Genomic DNA, 22,550 nt, shown 5'->3' with positions numbered 1-22,550 from the left:
GTGACAGGAGATTCGTTTGCGTGAATGTACCAACCGGATTTGCTACTGGCAAATCGCCTTGTCCCGTAATCGGATCTTTGATTTCCAGATATGCTGGATCGCATGACGCGACGATGTAAAACATTCCAATACAGAAAAAAATAATAATAATAAATACAAGAGTTAAAGAGCGGTATAAATCGAAAAAAGAATTTTTATACTCGTAACTTTTACTTTCAAACAACTGTGCTGGAAAAACGCAATATTTTTCAACTGTACACAATTTTGATAGGTCTCATTTTTCGTTAAATAATTTTACGATATGACATTGATAATGAATATTTTTGAACGCTTTTATGGCCCGTTGATTTTATTACTTCGCGTTGTATTGTTGTAGGACAAAATATAAAAAATATATGTATCGTAATATTTAAGATATAGCCTAATTTCAATGAAAATATTCTTTTTATATTTCTATCATATGTTCTTTGGCCAATTAAAATACGATTTCTTATTAGTCATAATATCAAAAGCCATTATTTTATATTTTATCGCATATATTTGCAATTTTTAATATTTATATCTTTGTAACATTAAATTAAAATTCCATTAAAATTCCACTTGAAATAAATTGAAAAAATATGATGTTATTATCATCCGTGAAACATATTGCTAGTTTACTCTAAAAGCCTTTATATTCTGCTAAAAACTCTTAATTTTAATCATAATTCAGACACCGCGGCATCTTTGTTCAAGAAAGATCTACGGTGAAAAGAACTTCAAAGCTAGTTTGAAACATCCTAATACAACACATAAGAAGAACGAATCTTTTCGTGACAGCGAATAAATAGAACACCTCCCCGCCGAGCGGGGCTGACAATCGCAAAATTCCATACTATCGTAATAATAGCGCTCGGGTTTCGCCGCGAAAAATGCCGAACTGATTTATAAGATTTTCAGTTTACAAGCGACGCATTCCATTTCCGCATCGAGACCGGCCGACCAAATCGCGCAGTGCACGGTCGTGGAAAGGTTTTCGTTTGCCTCTCGTGCTGCCGTTCAATTTCCGCGCGACGTTTCAATTTCTGTCGGCCAACGCGCGCCCTTTCGCCGTATTCAATTCCGCGACCCCCTTCTACGCCCCCTCGCCCTTATTTCTCCCCCTTTCATCCCCCACTATCACCGCGATACATATCGCCGATGCCAGATTCCGCTATTTTCGATCGAGTGATGGATTAACTCTTCCCATCCAAAACTATGTATCGTGCCGTCTACGATTGCTGCACCCGTTCCCGTCAGAAGCTTACATTAGACTTCCGGTGAGAGAAATGGAGCGATGGAGAGAAATGATTTGCAGCGAAAACCATATCTCTCTTTCTCTTCCTCACTTGAAGAAACGTTTACATAAATGGACTTTACGTAAGCGTTTCACCTTTTGAGATTCTAAAGTTCCTGAGGGAACACCGGATTTCCAGGGAGTCTGGAGAAGCGAAGTGAACTCGACAGAATATTTCGCGATAAAGATAAGTCGAAAAATTGCAACACACGAGCCATTCATATGTAGGTACGGACCACGATATATTCATCGTGCCAAATATAATTCGTGCTAAATATTTATATAAGAATGCACACTCTTCGAGCTCCTTTCTAGTATATAAATAGCGTATAATTTAATATAAAAATAATATAATAATCTCAAAAAACTGTCGACAGAGCGCGATATTTTTATGCATGCTTGACACACAGAGTCGTCGAGATAGAGGCGAAACCGCGTGTGTGAATCGCGGTTTCCGGTATTATTTCCAACGACCCCGAAGGAGGATGCATCGCACGGACACACGCATATATATGCATCAGACAACGGTGCGGTTGCACGCACGACCCGCTGCGAAAAAGCGAGAAAAAAGGGCGTAGCACAGGAGAAAGGGAGGAAAGACGAGCTTTAAAGCGCCGTTACATCGCAACTCGTCGCCAACGACGATGATCGCGCGATGGTGATAACGCGACGCTCGACTTGACAAAGGCCTCCCTTTCTCTATTTTGCCACCAGCACCGTGATTCACTTCTCTCCTCGTTTATGATGCCGTCCGCGTGTAAGATATGCATAAGGTCTTGAACAAACGATATTTCCTCCACGATTTCTCGAACTTGCATATGTAAGTAATTATATAACTGCGTATATCTAACGATCAGCCGTTCGATCTAATTAACATACAAAATAAATACTGCTTCTAGCGTTTTACGCGTAATTGTATATCTTGTTTTTTTTTTTTTGGTTCGTAAGATTGCTTTAGATGACCCGCGTAGGCACAGATAAGGTCCGTCGCGGACTCTCGTAGTAGTAGTAGCAGAGATCGCGCGTAGAGAGGCAATTACGCGCACCGACAATGATAATGCCCGGCTATAACCATGCGGGTAACTATGTCGCGTGATCGTATATACAACACATATATACAACGGGCAATATCGCACTCGCTCGTATAATGTTTATATGTCATACCACGACGATCGAGAGAGAGAGAGAGGGAGGGAGGGAGAGGGAGAGCCCTCCGGCAGACAAGAATGGTACAGAGGCTCCACGAAGGTTCTCCGAAGCCTGATTTATACGATCGCGATCATAATTGTAACTGTAGAAACGGCTGTCGCCGTACGAAAAGAAAAAAAAAAAAAAGGAAATACGCTCCGTTCGTATAGCGGAGGCCTGATTGGAGACTTATTAATCGTCGTCCGACGCTTCGGCGATCGGAATCCAATCGATTACGAGCGCGCAGTATCTCGGCGAATGCGATTAATCGCCGACGCGAATGCGAAATAAAAGCTGTAGAATCTCTCGCGATATACGTTGCAGAGTAAAATTCTCCAGTGAGATGGAAAGAAAAATGTGCAAAATTCCTAGCTTGAATAAGCAACGATAAAACTTGCGCAAACTTACTTGTTCATCGCAGTGCCATGTATCGAAGGATCCTTATGCAGGCTGTATCATACACGCGAGGCGAGGGATGAATTTAAAATCTGAAAATAAAAAAATACACTATTATTAGAAAAATATGTTCTCCGACGACACTCTATTTTTATTTTTACAGACATCACCGAATACGTCGAAAAGTTTTAATTGAAATCAAGGCTTCCGCGACACTACAATTCCGTGAAATTCGAAATCCACCGTTTTACTTCGCGGCAAATCAAACGCGTTTAGTATCGCACTTGTCTACATGATATGTGTACACGCGCACGCAATTTCGATCGTATAGTTGAAGCGCACGGACGAGCGTCGAGGTGCATGCGAACATTAAAATAATTGCCGCAACTGTTGAACTTGGTTGATGGATTAAGCGGCAATTTGTAATGCCAGGTGATCCATCAAAACTTCGCGAAAGGTTAATCCCGGTTTAAAGACACGCGAACGATCGCGTTCTCACATGAGTCGTATACCTATCCGAATAACGATAATCGTTCACGCCAATAATTACATATTAGATTCGCTAGAATTTTTATACTTTAATACTGAAGTCGCAATTAATCTCGTTATTACGAGCGATTATTGATTTCATTGAAAATCATTCTCCATTTATCAATGAGCAATTATTTGACACAATTTTATATAGATGAGAAGACCTCGATCTTTTACTCGATACAAGCCATCGCAACGTATCAAAATCCTCGTTTCTCGAATCGAGAGCGAGTGAGTGAGATCGCGAACAAGCAACGGCTGTTCCGGTAAGCAACAATGGCACGGCATCACCGTAATCAACACTGGAATATTCATAAAACGAGGACGCGTCGGCGAGCGAAAAAAAATTCAACGCAAAGAGCTGACTGCATTTCGCGAGAACGTGCGCCGAATCCATTCAGCGGCAACAATTCACGAATGCATTTCATTTTCATACTTCCCCGTCCCGATATTGAGCAGTTCGTTGCATCGGCGAATATGTGATAGGATGAACGAGCCTTTTAATGTGTTAACGATACGTGTGTCAAATTAAAACAGTTAAGAAAAAAGAAGAAAGCTTTTGCATTTCGGAAAAGATTTATTTTTCTTTGCAATTTGAAATATTTAATTATTTAAAAATTATTTAAATATTTAATTATTTTAATATTAATTCATATTAAAATAATTTTTAAATTTTCTACGTTCGACGATGCGGTAAGAAAGTGAGGAATTATTGCGATGTTTTCTTCTTCACGAAAAGAAGATTTAAGAAATTGAACAGTAATTTTCACAACATCGCTTTTTCATGGAAATGTGTAACGGTAAGTCATGTAATTGTACTCGTTTCATGTGCGTGAAGGGAGGCTTCTTATTTTCAGATTCCTCTTACGCTCATGCATCGGCTGCTATAGCAGCATTTAACAGCATCCGGAAAGGAGCGAATCATTCGTTCACTCGCTCCTTCCCCATCTTCGCGTTCCCGACGAATTCATTATAATCAAGACAGTCTCGCTGCGCGTACGGTCCGTATATAATCGGCTCATTATCCTCAAGGTAGTCTACCTCACAGACTATCTTCATTATAATGAATCGTAATGCGTATCCCACAGCCTGAACAAAGGACCAGTCGCAGTCTGAGATTGCTTCTTGTTGTCGCAATAGATGTTTGTTGCGTCTACGAAAGATAGAAGGCAACGTGCTTTCGAAAAGTAAATAGCTGCTTCGTCCACACGACGTAGCACGCAATTGCGTGTGCCGCAAGTTAATCAATTAGTCTCGTACAAATAATTGCAATATTACTGCAGAGTTAGAGATAAATGTGCAGATGTTTCAGATTGTTAATGAGATACCTGACTATATACGTATATAATCGGAATGCTTTTCTTCAGCATCTGAATGATATATCAAGTACAGTTATCTTTGTTAAAAATTTTGTAAATAAATCAATTTTTGATTCATATTTAAGTGCCGTGAAAAATAAAGACAAAATATATACAAATCAGATATCATAAAAAATGCACACAAGTATCTTTTGCAGAAAAAAATGTTTAGAGTGTCATTATACTTGTCTAGTATTCAGCAGTTTTTTTTTTAAATATGTTTTCGTGACATTTCCGAGAGAAAGACGGCGATGCAGCCTTCTTTCGCGAGGCAAGGTCGCTGCCTTCGAGAGTCGGAAAACTGCGACGTGGTGTACCCGCCTCTAATCCCTCGCGCCAGGCATCCGATATGCCTCGGTACGTTTCAGTAGTTTATACGTACGTGTGAGTGTGTTCATGCCCGAGAGTGGAAACCGCACACAGATCACGCGAGGCAAACGAGCGAGAGTCTCGACTCGCGGACTCTGAGAGAACCGGTTTCTCCGGGTTTCAGAACAAGTAATTTCGTTACGAGCTCTGGTCCCTCTCCCTCTCTTTCTCTCTTTCTTCGACTTTTGTTCGAATAGAGAAAAAGAGAGAGAGAGAGAAGGGAAAAGCTCGGCAGCGACGTCCTCGGGCGGTCTTCGTGGCTAAGTCATTCGACGAACGCCCGAACGATCGAATCGATGCTACCTGACGACGATCCGCGATATCGCGTCGCCGATTCTCATCTCCGGCTGATTAGAAGTCGCGACGATGGTGACGGAACTAAACTTCGAGACCGTTTCCGAGTCGCCGGATGGTCCGCGTTCTCGTCGCAAATTGTTGATATTTAATGACAATTGAACAAGTTGAAGGTTTTCTTACATCTTATAAACATTAGAGCCATTCAAGAACAAAATGCAAAAGAATTCTGATTTTTAATTTCATAAAATTTACGTATATGTGAAGATAAGTGCGATAATGGTGCGAATACTCATTATGTAAATCATAATCATCACTGTGTTTTTCAGGAAAAAAAATACGAAATCGCCTTTGCATAATAAACGTATCGGAGAACATTTCAACATGCAGCAGTCGTGCTGTGTTTATAGTGTTGCGCAATTCCCGGATAGATCCATCAATCGCTCGCGAACCCGACTCGTAACGATCGTCATATATACGGTTCAATTTAACACAGATTCTATTATTAAATTACCGATACGCACAATGCGTAGGTGTGTTGCTTTCCTATTAATTCGTAGCCAATTCTCTCACCCGCGTAGGAGGATCGGCCCGCGAAGAGATGTTACCGCGAGATGGCACGTGAAGGAGAAAGCGAAAGCGAAAGCGTCGCGGCAGCAACGAGCTGGCATTCACCTCGCGAGACGTTCGTCAAGCGTGACATGTGCACGCGTGCGAAACAACAACGTCCCCGGGCGCTAAAGGATCTGATTCCATCTTTTCGCTGCACAATGTCACGCCAAATCTATTTAAAAATTATGCATTAATTTATACGTAATATTTTATGTCCATAATGTGGACACAGAAATATCTACGTTACGTCTACATTACATCGACATATTGGATAAAATCGAGATACAAGATTTTAAATTTTCATATTTTATATCGTGAATTTATTGCCAAGGTGTTATTTAATTATAAAAATTATAAAATATAATATTTAATTATAAAATAATTTATAATTAAATATTAAGTTATCAAAATATTTTAAAGATAAACTTTAAAGTTTTGACAAAAAATGATTTAGACAATCATTTTCTAAATTTAAATTCTCTAAATATATCATCTTGCAATAAAACTTTTATTTATCAAAACTGAAAAGTATAAATCGCATTTTGAATTAAAAATGCGTTCACTGGCCCATTCGTCTTAACTTTCTACTGACCCTTCTGATTGCCAGGAAGTAATTACTCTTAATCGAATAATATGTTCGATTACTTTCTCTACAACAAGTAAGTTGTTAACTTTAAGTAGACTCATTTTCTCCGAATCTTCAAGCCCGATTGATAGTATATATAATAATTTATTAGCTATAAGAATAACTTAAATCTCTCTTTCCGTCTCGTGAGAATGTGTCACGCACACATACCTCTTTTGTCCATTCATGAATTTCTGAACTTCTTTTCTATACAGCTATAATAATAATATTATCATAATTGATTATCTGTATATTGATAACAGTCCAATGCCTTGTGATCAAAGATAACGAACATCACGCGCAATATCTATATTTTACGCTGCATTTTTGGCAAAAGATTACGTCAAATTTTGCATAAACGTTACATAAATTTATATAAAGTGATATGTAAATGTCAAAATTTGCATATCTACGGTATATGTAATCTTTTATCGAGAAAAATGAAAGTCAAGTGTCAGCTAATTGTAAATGACACAATCGAGGACACAACTATATTCACGCGAGAAACCAAGACTACTGTAACGAACTTGAAATGTTATCTCGTTAAAAATTCGGAGGCATTTTATTTTACCTAAATTTAACATCAGGTGTTTATGCGTCAGTTTCAGCGATAACTAATCTATCGTGCTATCGCGAAATCGTCGATAATACGTAGTACAAGCCCGCGTAAATTAGTATATACTCTCGTCGATACTTTACAGCGTTTGCAGTAACCGATCATTCATTCACGAGAGGAAACGGTATGTTAACATCGCGCGCGAACAAACGGGCGGAGCAAAGGGGTTACCGCGTAAACGCGCCGTGCGATTAATTACGCCGATTAAACGGCGTAATTAAGAGCCGTGGCATTAATCGAATGAGGGATTATATGGGTCAAAGGAAAACGGTAAATGCCCCCTCCCTCCTCCGTGTGCTTTCGTGTCAAAGGCAGGTCCGCCGCGCGAATCTCGCTCTCAAGCCGAATCTAGATAGAGAGAGCCGCGCGCGCAAATTTGCTATCAGTTAATAATCGCGCTTTGTTCGCGAACGGCGACATCCCCGACAAGCTGCACCGTGTAAACTCATAGACAAACTTACCCGAGAATTTATTGAAAGTTCCCTCGACGTTCTACTACCGCAATCTACATACGATCCATAAATATCTACACCCCAGCGCCGGTAAGAATTTCTAACGAGGCAGCGAGTTCTCTCTTCGCGATAACGACGGCATTCGCATTCACGATTGCCGTCTACTCGATTAAGGATAAACAGTCACGTAATCGCATTAATCGAGTCCTTCTCGAGTATCAAAGTATTTAAATATATATATTTGAAACATACAGCACCTATATATAATTGTAAAATTAATCCGTTTAATCGAATGCGGAATGTATTTTTAGTAGATTTTAAACTAACAGGAAAATCATACATTTCAAGCTGAAGAAGTATTAAGATAGATTATCGCACAAATAATAATTAAGTAAAATTTTCTTGTGCGTGACCGAAGTTCTTGCAGAATTAAAGAATGAATATATCTGCACCGTCCGAGAAATCGCGGGCTTTCGCAAGTGCGCCGACCTTCTCGTCGATCGTGCTGGAAATTGCAGTAGCGAACCAACCAGTTTGCTTGCCTGCCTGCCTTCTCGAGTTTATCTCGATTAAGAATCGTCCCTGACCTCGGCGGCAGGTGCGACAGGTTTCCCGCACGATCGAGACACTCTGTCTTCTTTATTCAAACCTGACACGAATTTCTTCCGGCGAGCGCACGCGCGCGTCAAGAGTTCATCGCGATCAAAGTGTGCGAATCGAGTTTAAGTGACACGCGAGATAAATCCGGTTTGATTATTCGGCTTTTTAAAGATCATCCTTCAAGCATCAACACGACAGCGCGTCAAAGTTTCAAAAACTATTTTTAAATTAATAATTATGAATTATTATTTGTTCTTCCTTATACATTTAATTTAATGCCGATTTATTTAACAATGTTAAAATAATGTTTCGTTTAGAGAGCATTCATTCATTCAGCAACAGGGTTATGCGAATTATGCAGAACAATCCCAGTAGCGAAACAATTCGTTGCCATTGCCGCGAGAAATCGTCTTAATTCAGGAGCGATTATTAATATTATTATACACGTATACAGATGAGAGAAACAGAATCTAGTGAAAACTGCGCTAATAGTGCGAATTTTGCGGCGGCAGCGGAAACCGAGTCGGTTGACTGCGGAAAAGCAAATGTTTGCCTTCGCGTCAAATTATATACCTCTTCTTGTACTTTTAGTGTACATGTATAGGTATATACGTATATGTATATATATGTATCGCTTGCCGATCCGTTTCGCCGGAAAGTTGACGCGGGCAAAACTTCGCCGGCACAAATTTCCAAAGTTGGAGAATAGCTGCCGGGTAATTCGCCGAAATCAAAGACGTAGACACCCTCTACGATCCTCTACCTCTACGTGACAATTACGCATTCAAGCGAGTAATTTGCGACAGTGTTTTGAGCGTTGATCCAAAATAATGTTCATCTTGTATACGGCGTTAATTACACTCGTCGTCTAAATTGCAAAGTGGATGAAGATATAGCTGCGAGAGAGTATCTCGCGGACAGTCTCGAAGAGAACCGCGACGAGGAGCAGCCATCAACGGGTAGGAAGAGCCGTTCGCCAATTAAACCGGTCACGCGACGACAGTTGGCAACGTCTTCTTAATACCGTTAACCCTATCGCAAGATCCGCTTCCGGCGGCGTATCCTTCCAACCAACACCATTCCACCTTCGCCGTGGCTTTCTCCCGGTCGTCTCGCCTCCTCCTTCACCTTCTTCACCTCTTTCCTCTCCCTCCCTTTACCTGTCTTCTTTTTCCCCCCCATTTCTGCCACTCATTCCTGCCGCCGTCGACGGAGTTCATTACCCACGGGCGGGATCAACGCGGGTATACGCCTTTAAATCTACAGTTAGATACCTGCCTGTCGGGAACGCTAATTAGGGCTTTCGTACGCGAGCCACTTGTTACCGTAAAGCATCCGCTCCCGCTATATGTGTCGATGATTCTCCGCGCGCGATCGCAAAACCGCTTTCCCTTCCGACGAGAATTCCTATCCGAATTTTTCTATCGTGAGCAAGCGTTAGTGTCATTCTGCTGAACAAATTTCGAAAGTCCGTGAAAACGTTTTACGACGCGTACAAACAAACGATTCGGTCGGTCATCGAGATAAGATTTAGAACCTTAGTTTTCAAGTAGTTTCAAGTAGTTTCTCCCTCTTTTCAACGTTCTCTTAAAACCCCCTCGCAGACTTTCGAGGAAATTTCTACAAATGTATCTCACTTTGTTTCCCATATAAAAACTTTAAAACAAATATCGCTGTTAATAATGCCTGCATTTATTCCATTCAACTGTATTTTAATACGAGAAATATAAGCGAGAAATATTCGTATATATTATTTGCGCCCGTAGAATTTATGCGTGATAATAAAATTGATATAACATGAAACGAAAATTTGATAAAATATTTAAAAATGTTTAAAAAAATTAATATCCTAGTTTTATCGTTTTAAAAATTGTTTGTAAATTAGTTTAGTAACATATAAAGATAATAAAGTCATAATTGAGCCTGAGGTTCCAAAGGCAATGCTGTTGGGAAGCGAAGTAATGAAGTTATATCGTAGTGTTTATAAGGCGCGCGTGTTGTGTGCTGTCTGATTCATTATACCTCTCTCGACGTCGAGATTGTGAGAATATCAAGTAGTCGGCAAGAATTTGTTTGTTTCGTCGATAACCGCTTTAAGCGAGTTGTATTTGCTTGATGACGTTCTTCCGCCGATAAAACGATCGAGAATGAACTTCGACCAGAAACAAGCATCAATAATACATGACGAAACTATAATACCTATAGGATATATTTTGTAATAAATTTATCCCTCTTAAAAATAACATATAAAATTATTATATTTTTAATTATTATATAATCATAAATTAAAACAGTATAATTTGAGTTAATAATTAATTGTCGGCAATTTTTCTCTTTCATTGTATGTCATGTGGTAAACAAATTTAATCGTATTTTACATCTAAGAGATAAGTGATAAGAATTATTTTTAATCGATAAAGAAATAAAATAAAATATAACGATATTTCCTGACAATCGATCAACGATCACAAGCAAATTTCTCTATCATACAAGAGTTTTGCGTCTTTTTCATTTCAAATGCTTCGAACTCCCATAATCGAGTATTATCGTGAAATCATTCAAAAGGTAAAGAAATAAAATGATAAGGCACAGCTCGTCGTGAAAAATCAAACAACAATTCTCCTCGCAAAATCGAAACGCTCTTTCGGCCTTCATGGATATCTATGAAATTGAGCATCATTATACGGCTCATTTATATCGATAAGAGGGGCACGGATTTCGTCTCGATTCCGACAATCACCACGATGAAAAGTCGGCAAGATGATCAACGGCGATAAAGTAACGATGTACTTTACGTCGAACTAATAAAAGGGGGACGATCGAAGGTAGTCAGGGGCGGTCAATAAAAGAGACAGCGTCGTATTCTTCGCCCGCGGGACAAATTGGAACTGACAGATTCGCGTATCTAGGGATCTTCAAGTCTATAAAATTACCAGCGAAATACCTAGTTAAACAATAAAAAAATTCGCAAAAATAATTTTAAATTTACAACGACTCGTAAGTTGGAGAACAAAGATTCTCTCTCCCTCTCTCCATTCTTCCAACATTAATAATTTACGTGGAAATTCTGATGCGTGTAATGCAGCGAAAAATCATGCTTTACAAAAATTCTGCGTTAACCGAGAAAGCACTAAAGTAAAAAAGTAATGCGAAAGAAGAAATATAGCGACGGCAAAGAACAAAGCTGTTTTCTTGCGCGCGCGCGCACGAATGAGAGGATTAGTGGACTAAATTGACTCAAGTGTAAGGTAAGTTTGTGAGCTAGTTTTTCGTTTGGAATCCGATTTACACCCGTTCTCTTTATACAAGTTTATCTGACAGATTGTTTCGCTTTCTGCGCAAAGCATCGGTACAAATTTCGTGTGTGCTACTTTTCGGTCAACGATTGCGTCTGAAATATTTTTTAGCAGAAACACATAGAAAACACAATGCTTTTTTTTTAACGTATGCAACCGCAAAATAAAAATTGCAAAAATTGCAATATAAAGCAATACCAATAATGAGAAAAATATGAGAAAGTTTGTTGGCAATTAACGATTGTTTGCAATATATCGGCACCATTATGCGCACGAGCGGTAACATGATATTATTAATTGTTGCTTTACGTGCGCATGCGGTGTAACATATTATTAATTATTGCGTTAACTTCATGTACGTTATAAGCGGAAGCAACCCGAGCGGAGGAACATTATGGATCCAATTTAATACTAATAAGATGAAAATAATGATAATTAAATTTCGCGAGAGTTTGTTACACGTAATAATAACTAGCTGCTGCGGGTTTAAAAATTTTTGACAAACTCAATCTCTACTTTCTCGAACATTTCCGAAAGTCCCGTGCCGAATGCTGAGTGAGCAAAAAAAAAGATATTTTCTGAACTAACGTAACTTCTCGACCGTTAAATCGACCAAGCTGAAATTTTTATGACACTTCCTTCTAACAATTCCTCCATGAAAGGAGCGATAAAATCAAGAGGAAGCAAAGGACGATCGCGAAAGAGAAAGAAGAAGAGCAAAAGATGAAAAGTACTGCGAACTAGAAGAAGAAAATCGAATTAATCTTCCCATTAGCGGTCTCGTTGCCTCCCTGTTCCCATCCTCATCCGTAAGATACTATCGTTCGATCATGTCAAGTCGGAAGTCTAACAATTTATCACGCCTCTCGTCGACATGATCGGCGCAACTGTGAAAAATAGTTTTAATTGGAGTGAGTTAATTGTAGCTGCGGTCCCTAATTTACGGTTACAAAATTGTTACGTGAGAGGAACGCATTTATAACAAATGTATCAGCTGCGAGGAAAGATTGACAGGTGTTTTACGATCGATCGATCGAATCCGACATCCGTTCCGCTAAAAAAAAAAAGTGAATCAACCCAACTGCGTACGCGCGAAATTCGCGTATTATCGTAAAATTGCGAACTGTAAACGCCATGTAGTTATTCATATCACGAGGATAGCTATAAATAAACGCGCTCAGCTTTTATCCGCGCAAGATGGCCTTGGCTAGTCTTTCATCGTTCTCGCTCGCTCTTATTTCTCTTCTCTTCTCTTTATATAGCACTCTCTGACCAACGCGACGGATGCGTTTGCGAGCGAATTAGCCACAAAGCACGTAGCGACGGAATCGATTTCGGCGAGAAGAATCGTTCGCGTGTCGAATTCGCGATCGCGGATCGAATCGAATCGAATCGAGTCGAAGCGAACGACTACCACGACAACTACCACGAAGACGAAGACGACGACGACGACGAGGACGATAACGACGGCGGTAAATAATTCATAGGCGTTAGCAGTTTAAGAGAGGCGTGCACGCGCTTCGAGTTCTCACCGTTATCGATCTCGGCTTACAGTAACAATGTGAACACGCACACTACAACACCCGGTGCGCGAAGTCCATGGCGGCGCCTTATTCTTCCCCCTACCCTCCCGACTTTTTCCAACAAGCGTACAAAACGCTCGCGGAAATCGTTCTCCACCTCAGTTCGGCGATAAACTTCTGCCGCACGTCGAACGATAAATTTATCACCGCGTGAAAAACAATTCACTTTCGTAATTCCCTTGGCGCTCTTTCTCTCTCTCTCTCTCTCTCTTTCTTTCTTTTCCAGTCCTTTTCGAAAATGCTCTTCCTCCTCGGAACTCGTACGAGCGCAAAAGTCGAGCTGCCGTTGCGGCTTCCGCGATATCGATCGGATCGATACTTTCAATTTGAGGACACGACGACGACTCTCATACACGGCTGAGGCATACCGCGTACGGGGAATACGCGCGAAATTGCATCGCCGATTTCGGGAATGCACCGAGTCGAAGATATTGGACTGGAGAAGAGATCGATTAGAAATTTCTTTTCAAATCCGCATCCAATGTTCATTCATAATGGAGAGTATGCCATTATCCGACAATGTTATTGAATGGATAAATAATAGAATTATTTCGCGTTTCAACAAGTTATTGAAAGAAAAAGAGAGAAGAACTTCCCTTCCGCGTAAAAAAAATATATACGATCTATACAAAGAGATAAAATATAAGCATTCTAGAGAAATTAATTAACATATGCAAGAGAGAAAAAAAGGCACAATATATATATACATTTCTAATACATAAAAGTTTATATAAAAATCGATTAGAAATAATCGAAATACAAATTGATATGTATTTGGGAAATATATCGCTCTAATCGAATTTGTCAAATTCGGTGAAATTTTGATATTCGACGATGAAAGAAGCCCGAGAAGGCGTGCACAAACTTATCCCTAACATCACGGCCGGAAGGATACCGTCGTAAAAAGACCAGCTAGGATGGCCAGGATGCCAGGGCACAGGATAAAGAACACCGACGAGAGAGCCTGGGTACAGTTTATTGCTATGGCTTCGCAATTTTCCGCCGTTTCTCTCCCTCTCTTCTCGATCGCCTCCTTTGGCTCATCCTTTGGCCTCCTTCGTCGTTTCTTTATGCAACGACGCTTCCACACAGAAGCATTTCTTTTTGGCCTGTTACGTATACTCATCTATATATACTCTCGTCGATCGATAACGGCCCGGATAATTCAGAGAGAGGCACATAGAGAGACCGATCGCTAAATTTCCCTGTTCGACCGACTGCAAAAGCCAGTCTGCGGGAATGCTGGTTAATGCTCGGTACATCCTTTGTGTCCGCGATAAAGTCCGAAATCTTGCGTAAAGCTTCCTGTGTTGAATCCGTTTAGAAGCGGCCATTGTGTTAGTCGCGATAGTTTGCACAGATACTATATATACGTAATATACGCGCGGGTATATACCGGATTCGCGCAATTTTGTTTATAACAATCTCTACAGAGATTCTGTGCGGAACAATTTCTATCTATCGAAAGGTCGAAGGTAAAAAATACATCAAATGTGCACCGCACATGCACAGCTGTTTGTAATCGAAGGCGAAGAAATGTTTCGTACGCGCATACCGATAAGGGTTTATTCGCGAAAAAAATAAATCTCGAAATGGCCGAACGAGAGGCGTCCGCTTTAAACTCTTCCTAGGGAAGTTCGAGTTGCGAGTTACCGGGAATCTCGTTACCGTACCGATGCATCCCCCGCTGCTTTATTACGCCATATTTGTTATTCTCCGTTCGCTAAAAGCACTGCTATTTCATCGTACTCGCTCCGGCATGCCGCCGGGATACTTTACGCGCATCAAGCTCGTAAACCACGAGCGTAACACGATGACGTAATATTGTAATGCATCACGGGTTCTCGCTTCAAGCGCATATGTACGTTTCCGAACTTGGAAACTCTTCAGACACGGTCTTCGCGCATTGCACGCGCTATTTACCAACTTGCAAATAGGTAATAGAAGCCCGTCGTATATCGTTACTTAACGATATTTGCTGCTTTATCACGTATAGGAACTAATAAAGCAGCGAAAAGGAGATTTCAATTTTGAATTGAAAAACATATATATGTATGTATCTCTCTCTTTGCATACACACACGTGCTAACACTAACGTATGTTTCAGATAGATCATTCCATATTTTTAAAATTATTTGCATATATTATTTGAACAAATAACAAAAAAGAATTAAAAATACTAAAACTAACTAAATACAACTGAATAAGACATTTTTAATGAGTTTATCATTATGTATAAGTGGGCAAAAATTGTTAAATTAATATCACAATAAAAAAACTTATGAAATTAATCAATAGTGAATTTGTTCCCCAATCTGACCTCTCCTTCCCGTTTTTGTAACGACAAAACGACCAAACGAGACGCGGCTATATATCTGTGAAACCTATTCCCTACAGCTATTCCCAGAGATACCCGTTACGAGACGGACGAATTACGTCCACCGTAATTTTTCGTGCCACTCGTGTACAATTCCGGCAGGGCAGCACTTATTCGCCGAGGAGAAAGAGATGCGCGCGGCATCTTTTCCGACCATACGGGGCGAGCGATCGCGCCATCCAGCGAAGCGGCAAATTTGCAGTCTATTTAAATCGTTCTCGAGCGTATGTGGAGCCCGCGCGGGGAAATTTACGTAGTCGAAGCCCCGATGGGCGCGTTTAATAATTTGTCGGTGCGCTTCCACCGGCGCGGCCGCGTTTTCAGCGGAAAATACGATCTCGCCGAGAGTACCACGTTGTGTTCCACGGATGGTGGTGGTTTCTCCGAGTGCGTATATCCCGCGTACGTGTGTGTATAACGCGCATACGAATTGTAAAATGTATATATATATGTACCATGCGCGGTATAACGGCGACTTCGAACGCGGGTATTGCGATTTACGGTATCGAGGAATTATTAATTTATCACAGTACGCGGTCGCGTAGCTTCCCCGCATTTCCATTTCGCCGGCTATATATGTTGTTATATTTTTTTTCTTTTCTGCCTTTTTCTCTCTCTCTCTCTTTATTTTTGAAACTATTTTATTCCCCATTTTTATTCTTGTTTTATTCGTTGTTTGCCGTTCCGGCGATTCAAATCGATTATTCTTCATGTTATTTATAGATGTTCGTCTGACGAGTCTTCTGATGTGCTTTCCGTTTAGCTACGCAGGACAACGTCATCGAACCCCCGTGCCGACGTTATTTCATCGCTAGTTCCGTAACGCGGAAGAGTTATGTCGTAATGCATAAATCGGCATAAATCTCGTCGCGCGGGTTTTCACGTTTTCAACACGCCCGACGATAAATCGCTCTCCGTACATTTCACTAATAAAAACTGTCCTGATCACCTTTTAAAGAGAGAAAGCAAGCAATGGAGAGACGTGGCTTTTCTTGAAATGTACTCTGAACTAAGATATAGCTAAGCATAGAAGTGCTTCCTTCATATAGAACCTAAGCATCTCATTTTAACATTTTCAAATATATCCATCAAATATTTTTTAGACATTTATAGTTCACAATGATAGTTTATTTTAGTTCAAGAATATGTAGCTATATTTTAAGAGTTAATAAAATCTGGTGTTAACTGTGGTGTATATTTAATAATAATATTCAATTTTAAAACTAGTTTTTCCAGAAGCGAAACCACCAAGAATGGATAATACTGATTGATTCGTATTTCATATAGATTTTTATCAATTAAGTTTTCGAAAATTTCTACTAGTCGAAAATTGGAAAATTGTTATATACACTGCTGTACAAACACTTTTGCAGGAACCACGCTTATAGTACTCTAAAGTGTAAAACGACCCTGCCCACCGACGTTATAACGTGCAGCGAGCGTTGTAACCAGCTTACACAATCTACCGTAGCAGCCGCCGCTGTGCACGATGGCGCTTAAACATCGATTTCCCGTCAGAAACTTACTTACTGCTCGTCGTCGTCGTCGTCGTCGTCGTCGTCGTCGTCGTCGTCGTTGTTGAGGTCGTCGACGGAACTACCTCGCAAGAAAATCACCGTAAACAAAGATGCTCGCGATAGATCCGATATTCCGGAGCAGAAGAACGACATTTTTGACGAGTTACAAGCTTCTTTCCTTCCGGATATAATGTTCGAATGTCTATTGCGCGGAAACGTGATGAATAGATCGAGATATTGATAAGAAACTATCGACGCTTTATAAACTTTCGGTCGAACCATCTAAGAGACGAGTAAAAAATTGCCCGACTTTCAGAGAGAGAGAGAGAGAGAGAGAGAGAGAGAGAGAGAGAGAGAGAGAGAGAGAGAGAGAGAGAGAGAGAGAGAGAATTTCCTTGGATTGATTTAATATTTAATTCTCGATTAATCGTATTCCAAATTCTCAACTGATAAACAAACCTTTTCCCCGGATGCTCAGACACATTGCATAAATCACGCTAAAATATTACCGTTAACAGTTGGCCAAGCAGACGATTTTATAGCACGATTGCGGTTCTAGTTTACGGCTGCGTAGTTGCGATTTTTTTTCACGCATCATCATCGAAAAACTCGTGATAATAGTTCACTTTAAGCGTTTTAAAGTCGGTTATTTATCGAACCGCGAAATAATCGACTGCCACACACGATCGCGCGTGTTTTTCGACGCAAACTTCTTGCCTTCGTTAACCTTGCGAGCTATTATTTTACGACATTTCCAGAAACGTCTCGAACGACTCATCGAGAGAAAGAAACTTGCTGCCGTGCAAAAATGAATGTATAACCTTGATGAAAGAGATAAATAATATAAAAGAAACTATTTAATGTTCGTAAGAAAAAGCACGATTTTTTTAATAAAGAAGAAAAAGCATATATTTATAATAAATATAATGCTTTAGATAAAGTATTTTAATCTCTTATAGATATATGCAACCACCTTCTTTCCTTAGTTTTATATTAGTTTTTCTTCATTTGCATTAAACATTAAATAATTGATCAAGCTCCTACATAATATAAATGAAGTAAAAAATGTGGTGGAATGTTGGTTCACCAACTATCTTCCATGAGTTCTCGGTATCGTGTTTAATCGTCGTAGATGCTAATTGGTACAGGCTAGCTATACGGAAATCGCTTCTGTCGACGAGCCCGGAAGCACTCGCTATGTTTATGCATTAGTGCATAACATAGTTCGTTGTGTTAAACGGAACTTCGACCCTTCGTCCCGACCACCCAACCATCCCCTCTTTCTTGGGTCCAATCCAGCTGCTGCTTGTAAAACTATTCATCGCGAATCGATTTTTAAGTCGATCAAGAATAGCCATCATTTGCATTCTTTTCCCTCCTTTTTTCTCATATTTTTATAATATATAATTATTTATCAATTTGTTACTGCATACGTATAAATATTAATAATTATTAATAAATATCAAATAATCAATCATAATAAAATATTAGTTCAAAAAAAGATTATACCACTTAAAATTATTCAAACATAATACACTTGTGTCAATTAATTTGCAAACCACGCATGTGATCGTTAAAGTGATTGCCAGGAAGCGAAAACATATATTCGCCTACGCGTGACAAATTGTTGCGTTCGCAGAAATGTACGATGAATTACATCGATACGGTACTTCTCGCTCGCGAGAACGCGCGATTATCGATTAAAGCGTCTGGTTGCGACGTTAAGTCGACAGTGACATCGTCGTTTTGAGCTCTCTCGCGGTTTGGATACTCTTTATTTAAATAAATCCTACAATGGAGATTTCGCGCGCTAAGAGGCGTACTTCTGGACAGGCTGCCTTCCCGTTCGCTCTTCCGTGGATATTAATTAACGTCGCGCGCGCGATCCTGTTCTCGACGCGGCGCGACAAAAAGCCCCGATGCTCGTCAAGACGCGGTAACGAGCAAAGAGATTACATAATAGCGCTGCAAAGGCAAATACAGAATATGCATGTATGTGTACGATGAAAATAGCAAGTATCGCGAATCGTTAGCGTTTATCGTATAAGCGCAATTTAAGGTCTTGACAGATTAAATCATCGAGAAAAGCTCCCGCGCGCAAGTACCTTAAGTTTACATTTAATACAGATTCCTGTCTCTCTATTTCTCTCTCTCTCTCCCTCCCTCTCTTTCCTTTCATCTCGCTCTCTCGTTCGTTTCCATTATTCCTGTTCGTGCAATAGTTGTGCTCACTTAGCGAGGTCTAAGGCTCCCGAAGCCCGAATGGCTAATTAGTTAAGGTAATTGGTTCGCGTTCGACAGTTCACGAGCGACTTTATGAGTTCAAAGCTCACGGACCTTCGAGTACATGTCTGGCAGTGATCAAACGTCGGATTTAATTACCGCGCAAAGTTCGAATACCGGGAATCGACATATACAAAAATCCGTAAAATAATTGATTACTTCCATACGATGTTAGATAAAATTCAATGCTTCGTCAGCAAAATACTATCAAATTTCGAAAACTATCACGTTCTATTCAAGAAAATCTTCGAAAGAGAAATGAAAGATATAATGAAACTCATATACATATATTCTATATCAAAGTTCTTCTAGTTATGGGTGGGTCACTAATTTCTTTTCGAAAATTATGACGATATTTATTTAAAGAAACTTTGTTTTCAAAGTGTAAAGTTTTTTATATTTTTCAAGAAAACATTCTCGAATAATACGGGATTGAAAATAATATTATTCAAAGGTTTGTAGCCAAAGCGTAAATTAACTGGAACGAACCCGCGGCTTATCACCGTACGTTTTACACATCTAGTCGTCCGCGGAGAGATTCGACAAGAAATATATTCGATCGTGGGACGATTTATTCCGCGCGACACGCGGCAAGAGAGAGAGAGACGCGCTTCGAATATACGTGGTGTATCTCAATATTTCCCTTTCAACAAAACTGGAAAATATATCGGAACTTTTTCAATTCAATTCAACGAGCTTAGCGAACAAACCTACACAACGACGAGAGAAACCAGACGTTGTGTATCTCGCGAAATAAATAAAACGGGGCTCACCGCGCGGTCACGAATAAATGCAAAAAGTATATCCACGTTTCCCACCGTCAGTAAACGCAGCTGTTATCGTTAATCATAGCACCGGTCGAATCCGTTTGCGCTTTATCCTATCATGTGCGATACTTCGAACTATACAATGGTGTGTGTAATACTTTCATTGCACGCGATACAATGTGTATAGTAGTTTCATTTTCGTACCGATGTGAATCTGGGCGCCCGACTTTGAGAAAAGTAAAAGTTTCCGCGATAAATATTCATAACCAGAAGCAAACAAAACCATATTCCATTCTATCTTATCCTCCTAATAATAACATAATAGCCGGTAGATTGGATCGAAGTATAAACTGTTTTTTATGCTAAAATTTCGCTTACTGCCTCATTCCCCTCATTATAACTTTCCTAATTCTTGATCGTCAACAAACAGTTATGTCTCTGCGTAATTGTTACACTTTTCGCGGCATATTTTGACTTTAATCTCTCATTCCTCGATTAACATTGCAATAATATTGCAATTATCGATATACACATGAATGTATCTTTCTAACTGAAATTCTTCTGAAATTTTTTAACAATCAATCCGATGTTTTGCGACACTTTATAGAAAAAAGTACGAGTAGCAGGTGTATCGCTCAATTTCAATCGACCATTACGAATATAGTCGTGAAAAGATGGTATGGAAAACGCCAGGTCTACGATTATTTCTCTCGAATCCCTGGCGGAAACGACATGTTTGATTCTGCGCTATATTGGCCAATTACTTGTAAATTTCAATCAACGCCGTTCTCTATAACTATGAATAGTATCACAGTAAACTTAAAGCGCAGTACCGTTTCCCATGAGAGTCAGAAGTCCCAATCAATACCAATAGCGACAAATGTAAACTCGATCGGTAGTTGGGTAACTACGCTGTAAATTACAAGACAAGCTCTGTACACATTCAATACGGTACGGTACTCTCTGTACCGTACCGTATTGAATGGACTGCGTCAACGATATATCTGTCAATATACTTAATTATCGAATAATTTAAACCAACAATAAGCTGGTGTAATTTTATACATTTCAAATAATTGGAAGATCGCGATGGATTTGTTTTATATAAAATTGTACTTGAAAGTTTTATAAAAGAATACTTTCTTGTTCTTGTTAATAATTAATTTCCAAACAAAATTTCGAGCATTCGATATTCGGTATTGCATGTGAAACTATCCACCTAATAATAAGAAACAGAATTGTCGAGTTTGATTTACACTTCATTCACGTTATCAATCAAGACGAAATTGAGGAGACAAGATAAACTCGCGTCGCGGAAATATTCGGTCGGCTCTGACGAGGGTGAAGAGGGTGTGTTGAAACGACCAAACGCTTCTCGGTTTCGGATGCGCCGGGGAGTGCAGTTCGGATCAATGGCCCCGCTCGTCTTTTACAATTTCTCCAACTCTCTTGTTCCCCCGCTGTCTAGCCCCTTCTATCCCGTTTGTTTTCCTTTCCTTCTCTCTCTCACTTCATTCACCTTTCCTGTCGCAGTCGCTACGGTCTCTCTCTCTCTCTCTTCTTTCTCTTCCACGCGCGTGCTGCATCCGAGTGCATTCACCCCACGCGTGCATCTCCGCGTGGTACGTTTCAACCAGAATGACGCATCGCGCACGCGGGAGACGCGCACGCATGCACATCTTCCCCTCTCTCGTTGGACATCACCCGGGTGATGACCGTTTACCCCTAGGGCGAGAATTTCGAACTTTCTAAACGCGTAAACGTTCGACAATTTTCTCTTTACAGATATAAAATATTATTCCCAGTAAATATCATGAACAATATCGGTAAAAAAGTATTATTTAATTATTTAATAATTTATTTGTAACAAATTATTTTTAATGAAATATCTCTATTCATTGATATTTGTTTACGTTACGCGTTCGTACTTGTTTACTTGGTCTGGTTTACGTGGCTTTGTATGAATAATACGCCAAAGAATAATACACAGATAGATGTATATCACGTTTTCGTTTAAATCTGCAGGACTTAATAAGTGAGACCGGAGTGGGCGAGTTCCATCTATTTCCACGGAATAGAACTGACTTTTGGACGGCGTTATTGCGGTGCATTGTACATGTGCGCGACCAGAACGAGAATGCACGGCGAACACCCTCGTATCGTATAATGAGCAGCATCGAGAACAACGTCGAGCAGCACGTCCCATTCCCTCTTTCTCTCGTCCCTTGCCCTTCCATCCTCTCGTTACCCTTTCTCTCTCTCGCTCTTTCCGTTCGCCTTCGCCAACATATACCAACCATGAAAAGCGAGAAAGAGACAGCGGGGAATGAGCGAAATAGAAGAAAATAGGGAAGCAACGAGGCTGGTTGGT

At 40.0% G+C, this 22,550-nt stretch overlaps 1 protein-coding gene and 1 long non-coding RNA gene across 4 annotated transcripts in view; one reads left to right on the top strand and one right to left on the bottom strand.

Moving 5' to 3' along the window:
• The window catches only part of LOC145935779 (uncharacterized), a 176,257-nt gene that overhangs the window by 82,027 nt on the left and 71,680 nt on the right, over window positions 1-22,550 (bottom strand). For all 3 annotated transcript variants that reach the window (XM_083037376.1, XM_083037374.1, XM_083037375.1), the window contains exon 4: window positions 2,912-2,991. The gene's annotated coding sequence lies outside the window, so the exon portion shown is untranslated. The remainder of the gene's footprint in view (window positions 1-2,911; window positions 2,992-22,550) is intronic.
• Window positions 1-22,550, top strand: part of LOC145935780 (uncharacterized) — a 122,490-nt gene that overhangs the window by 82,871 nt on the left and 17,069 nt on the right. The window lies entirely within an intron of this gene.

The sequence above is a fragment of the Prenolepis imparis genome, unplaced genomic scaffold (genome assembly GCF_030444845.1).
Source record: "Prenolepis imparis isolate NDT839.2.m4 unplaced genomic scaffold, iyPreImpa1.0 SCAF_5, whole genome shotgun sequence".
NCBI classification, from domain to species: Eukaryota; Metazoa; Arthropoda; class Insecta; order Hymenoptera; family Formicidae; genus Prenolepis; species Prenolepis imparis.
The sequence above is the reverse complement of the archived record's forward strand: the minus strand, read 5'-3'. Positions and strand labels throughout refer to the sequence as shown.